The sequence below is a fragment of the Miniopterus natalensis genome, chromosome 1 (assembly GCF_054644295.1).
Source record: "Miniopterus natalensis isolate mMinNat1 chromosome 1, mMinNat1.hap1, whole genome shotgun sequence".
Taxonomy (NCBI): Eukaryota; Metazoa; Chordata; class Mammalia; order Chiroptera; family Miniopteridae; genus Miniopterus; species Miniopterus natalensis.
This window is the reverse complement of record NC_142081.1, coordinates 191,251,199-191,257,011: the sequence shown is the minus strand read 5'-3', so window position 1 is coordinate 191,257,011 and position 5,813 is coordinate 191,251,199. Positions and strand designations below refer to the sequence as shown.

The following is a 5,813-nucleotide window of genomic DNA, read 5'->3' as shown; positions in this document are numbered from 1 at the left end:
AAAAAGAAAGACAAAAAAGGAGTGATAATTAGTTGTAAATGCATAGAGTCCCACTGAAGTAAAAACTAATTTCATTTTTGCCATATGGTTCAGAAGGGCAGGTAGTATGGATGGAAATTCAAATGCATGGGCATCTCGAATATAGAATTGAGAACAGGAGTGTTTCTTATTGAAGGGTTTAAAAAATGTTAAGAGGCAGGACATGTGGGAATGGGGTGATTTAAGCACAACATATAAACATAGTGAAGAGCTAGCAGAGAAAAATAAGTCAGAGAGAGATGGGCCAATTAATGAGACATCTCTGCAAGTAAAGCAATCAATAGGTGTTGTTGGCTCTGGCTTAGAGAAACCTTCTTTACTGATGTAAACAACAAAAGTATAGACCTTTTCACATTCAACGTGCTGTTTGTGGGAATTAATTCTATATTACAGTTGTAGGTTCCTTGTAAAACACCAGGGGTTCCTAATCTAAATGTCAGCTGTAGACCAGCAGTCTGGAAAGACAGAATGAGTTTTTTCTGACACCAGCTGGTCTCGTGGAATGTTTCATTCGTGTACAGGGGGAAAAGAGCCATGTGTTTTCTGTGACCGGCAAGCTCTCCAATACTAGGAGAAGGTACTCTTTGGCCATACAGGTATGGCAGATTAAACTAACCAATAACCCTTGGGCCCTTTCCACTTACTCCAAAACAAACATAGTATGTGTACATGTGTGTATGTGTGTGTGCATATATATACAGATATAAACTTTGTTCAATACATAAGTTGCCTGAGCTCTCAGAACAAATGGGCTCCCAAATTATGCTGAACAGTGGGACGAGCTTGATGAATTTTGCTATGAATATGGTGTGGCACAGCTTTATTTAAAAATGGAGTGATCAGATTTGAGGGAGCTGGTATCCAGCATGCGTGCGTGGCTTGAATGTAAAGAGACTGTGGACACAGTGAAAGAGAGGGAACGGATCCTTGGCAGGTGCCCCAGATGCCTTCTTACTTAATCAGAGCAGCCACCCTGTTAGGGAAATATTATCCAATTATCATGAATAATTATTGTGAATTAGTGTGATTCTAAAACATACTATTTCACCCTGACATTTTAATTTTTCTGGAATTTGCATTCAACTTTTGATTGATCTGCTCACTTAATAGAATGTGTTTTTTTCACCTTAAAAGTGGTTATATCAATAAGACAGCAATAAAGAGCCTTGGAATGGAGGAAATTGAGGCATAAAGAGGTTATGTATCTTGCTCAGGGATACAACTGGGATTAAAAGAGCTAGGATTTAAGACCTGGTCCTCCTGACTTGAAAGCTGGGCAAGAGCGAATATTTACTTGTCATCTCCTGTGTCGGTGCAGATGCTTCTCAAGGCCCTGGTGTGTAACAAGTTGATGGGTCAGAAGAAGCTTGCATTCCAGAGGGGAGAGGTGGACATTAAAGTCAACAAGCAGACAAAGGAAATTTAAATGCTCTATAAATGCCAAAAAAGGAAAGGAAATAGGGCAAGGTGATAGAGACAGATTTGGGGGTTGCTTTTTGCAGGTTTCTCCCGGGAGGTAACCCATGAAGAAAGAGCACTGCAGAGGCCCAGGCAGGCAGTAGCTTGCTCCTGACCCACTTTCAAATCAGATGCTCCCTATCGTGAGCTCCAAGTGTCTCCCCTCAAGGGCCCATAATCTAATGGCAGAAACAGATATGTCGAATGATAAGTGACTGTGTTATATATCAAGAGCTATGATGGAGCCCAGCCAGCCGTGGCTCAGTGGCTGAGCATGGACCTAGGATCCAGGAGATCAGGGTTCGGTTCCCAGTCAGGGCACATGCCTGGGTTGTGGGCTCGATCCCCAGTGGGGGGCGTGCAGAAGGCAGCCGATCAATGACTCTCCCATCACTGATGTTTCTATCTCTCTCTCTTCCTCTCCCTTCCTCTCTCTGAAATCAATAAAAATGTATTTTGTTTTTGAAAAAAGAGCTATGGTGGAGATGTAGTGGCGATTCTACAGAAGCATGGAAAAAAGGAAGTTTGCGGTGGGAAGAACCACTGTGTTGGGGAAGGGGGTAGGGTTTAAGGTGGGTCTCCAAGGAGAGGAAGGAATGGGCCTGGGACATGGGGCACGGTGTGGGCACGGGAGGGATCGTTGTTAGGATGAATGGAGGTGTGAGCGAGCATAGCATGTTCAGGTGTATCATCCTGGCTGAACTAAGTTAGGGTTTAGAATGGGGAGGAGCAGGGGATAGAGCGACAAAAGGCAGCGCCTGGAAGTGGCTGAGCTTGGCAAGGCCGTGCAACACATTCTTTTCTCTGTTTTGAGGACAATGTCACTGAAAATGCTCCAAGCGAATTTCCCGGCAGTGCCTGTTGGGCTTTCCAAGCTCTCTTGATATCTGTGGTTCTCAGCCCTGGCTGCCCACTAGAATCACCAGAGGAATTTATAATAAATATAAATTAAAAAAAAATTAAGTCCCTGAGCAATTAAAATCACAAGAAATGGGAGGTGAGTTTAGTGGTGGTTTTCTGAGCTCCCCAGGTGAATCTAATAGGCAGCCCATGTTGAGACTCATTCTTTCCAGAAGAATCGGCAGGGAAACAGTCCTCCCGAAGGCTTGGGAACATCTCATGCATTGCAGAGCCCACCTGGGAAAAAGCCACCCACGAAAGGACAAGGAATGGGCAAGGACAGATCCTGGGGTGGACAGTGTCGATGGTCCAGGGATTAGAAAAAGTGATTTTGAAAGTAAAGCAAATGAAAGAAAGGTAATCATTATGCAACGAGGCTCTGCAGTCTAATAGGGAGATCTGAGCTTAATGATGCCCCGAACATCCCTCAGTAATTATCTCAGAAGAAATGGTGCCAAAGGGAGGCCTGGGTTTTGAACAGTCCCAAGCGACAGTAAATAAGTAATCTGACTGAGAAAGCAATTGTGAGTCAGGCCTCGCCTTGCTCTTCGGTAATGACACCTGAGGCTCGCTTGTTTGTTCCCTAAACCTTAGTTAAACAAAGTTAGCCTCCAAGACACCAGGGCTTCGCCAGAGAACAGTTAGTTTAATTAGAGCTCATCTATTTTTGTTCCTAATGAGTCTCCAATTTCATAGCCTGCCTCTAGTTTGAAATAAAATGTCCCCCCTGTCTGGGAAGATTAAAAACCTGTTTAAGTCTACGATATACGGTAGCTGCCGAACTGTTTCCACGGAACAACACTGCTCAGAACTGGGGCCCGCAGGCGGGATGGGGGTAGAGAAAAACTGTTGCTCGCTCCAGCTTTAAGAAAAAAATCCCATCCAATTCTCCATGCTACATTTTGTTAAGGAAACCACCTTAAAATTGCATTCATTTCCCAAAGATTGCTACCGCATTCTTGTTAGAAAAGGCAAATACACACGCCCTGTTGCACCATAAACATAAGCAGTGGGCTCCATGGTGTGTATACACAACACCTGGCTTAGTGAACAGCACGTGGTTGATAATAAATATCTGTTCAGTGAGTCAATGAATAAATTTCATGGTAAGTTGGGATGGCCATGAAGGCTGATTTCAATAAACTCTGGTTTCAGAGCCTCCAGCATCAATGAAAAACATTATGACATTGAATTCTTCCAATTTCTTCTAGCTCTGGAAATGTTTTTCTCTTTCTGTGTTAAGGGTTGACCATCTCCTGCCTCCCCACACAATTTAAATCTAGACGGGGCAAGCTGGTTTGATTAGGGTTCCATGCAGAGAATTATAATCACTTCCAGCCTCTTTCACAGAGATTACTCTGAATTTTTTTTGATGAAATATTTGGTTGTTCTTAAACTCCTCTTAACATTTAATTACCACCTCTTGGTTTTCTCCCACATATCTATTGTGATGCACTTCAATTTATCTTCTTTTTCAGAAGACATCATTTGTTCCTCCTATTTCCAAGTTCCAGGGTCATCATAGTCCATATCCTGCCAAGGGAGCTGCAGAACATTGGCTCGGGGTCCTCTCCGTGGCTGAGGTGGGCTGCCCACTCTGAGCTTCCCCAGAACACGTGCTCTGAAAAGATGCTCCCGCAGGGTCTATATATAGGACAATATTCTGTCCAGTCCCCTTGTCCACTCAACTGTCCTAACTGTGTTTATGCCATTTTAAAGGTCTTATTTGCCTACATCTTAGTCTGCTTCGTTGCCATAACAAAAACCATAGACTGGCTGGTTTAAGCAATAGAGATTTATTTTTCACAATCAGCTGGGAAGTCCAAAATCAAGATGCTAGCTTATCTGGCTCCTGGTGAGAGTTCTCTGCCTGGCCTGCAGATGGCTAACTTCTCACTTTGTGATCACATGGCCTTTTCTCAATATGTGCAAACAGAGAGAGGGGGAGCTCTCTCTTCATCTCCTTATACAGCCACTAATCCCATTTTAAGGGCCCCACCCTCATGACCTAATCTTAATTACCTCCAAAGGCATAATCTGCAAATACCATCCCATTGGGGTTAAGATTCAGCATATGAATTTTAGGAAGACATAAACATTCAGTCCATAACCCCTACTGACTGGGGAGAGAAGAAGTGTTCAAAGAAGGAATTCTTTTGAGAGCTCTGGTTCACCAGAAACATCTCATGCATGCTTTATTAAATCCTAACATTATGGGGTAGCCATGTAAATTCCTGTTTCAGAAATGAAGACTGAGAAGGTCAGAGAGGTTAAGTCACTTATGCATGGTCACATAATTAGGAAACAGTGGCCCAGGGACCCTCACCTAGGTCTCCTTGCACTACCCTCACATGGCTGCAAACACTGGTTGGAGGATGAGTGTGTTAGTCTTGCTGATGGGGGCATTTAGACACCAGTATCCAGACCCCACCCTCATAAAGATTCAGCCAGCTCTCATTTATGGTGCCTCAGAGGTGGTCCGCGGCTTCATGCTGGAGCTGAGCAGCTCTTTTCCAGCCACTGGCTACCAGAAACTCATTGAAGTGGGTGATGCACGCAAACTTCGTACTTTCATGAGAAGGGGATGGCCGCGGCAGTTGCTGGTGATGCTCTGGGTGAGGAATGGAAGGGTGACGTGGTGTGAATCGTGGTGGCGATGGCACAATGTTTCCCTGTGAAGCAGGGGGTCTTGAACCAGGGCCATGCCCACATGCCGCTGAGTGAGGGGCATTCCTGTTAGAGGCCAAGGGGGACTGGAAAGAGAAAGCTCGACTCTGTTCGGGGTTGCACTGTGGATGCCCATTTCTGTACAACTTGGTCATTCTAATAAAAGGGGAGCGTTCACGAACTTTTCAGTCTCGCTAAAGCTGATGATGTCCACCAGTATGTTGTGAGAAAGCCCCTCAACAAAGAAGGCAAGAAACCTCGGACCAAAGCTCCCAAGGTTCAGAATCTTGTTACACCACGTGTTGCTCTGAAGAAACAACATACTAAGAAAAATAAGGGAGAGGCCACAGAGTATGCTAAACTTTTGTAAAAAAAATATGTCTTTATTGATTTCAGAGAGAGGAAGGGAGAGGGAGAGGGAGAGAGAGAAACATCCATGATGAGAGAGTCATTGATCGGCTGCCTCCTGCACGCCCCCCACTGGGGATCGAGCCCACAACCCGGGCGTGTGCCCTGACTGGGAACCGAACCCCGATCTCCTGGATCGTAGGCCGATGCTCAACCGCTGAGCCACACCAGCCGGGCTATGCTAAACTTTTGGCCAAGGGAATGAAGGAGGCCAAAGAAAAACTCCAGTAACAATTGCCAAGAGTTACAGCCTGTCCTTTCTGAGAGCTTCTGCCTCTAAGTCTGAGCCGGTCAGAAATGAGATTTCCTAAGAAGTAACAAATGGGTAAGAACAGACATAA

General features: G+C 44.8%; 1 pseudogene; it reads left to right on the top strand.

The window, feature by feature from the left end:
* The first annotated feature begins 4,772 nt into the window (after positions 1-4,772).
* LOC148094519 (small ribosomal subunit protein eS6 pseudogene) lies at positions 4,773-5,434 on the top strand (annotated as a pseudogene).
* The last annotated feature ends 379 nt before the right edge of the window (positions 5,435-5,813 follow it).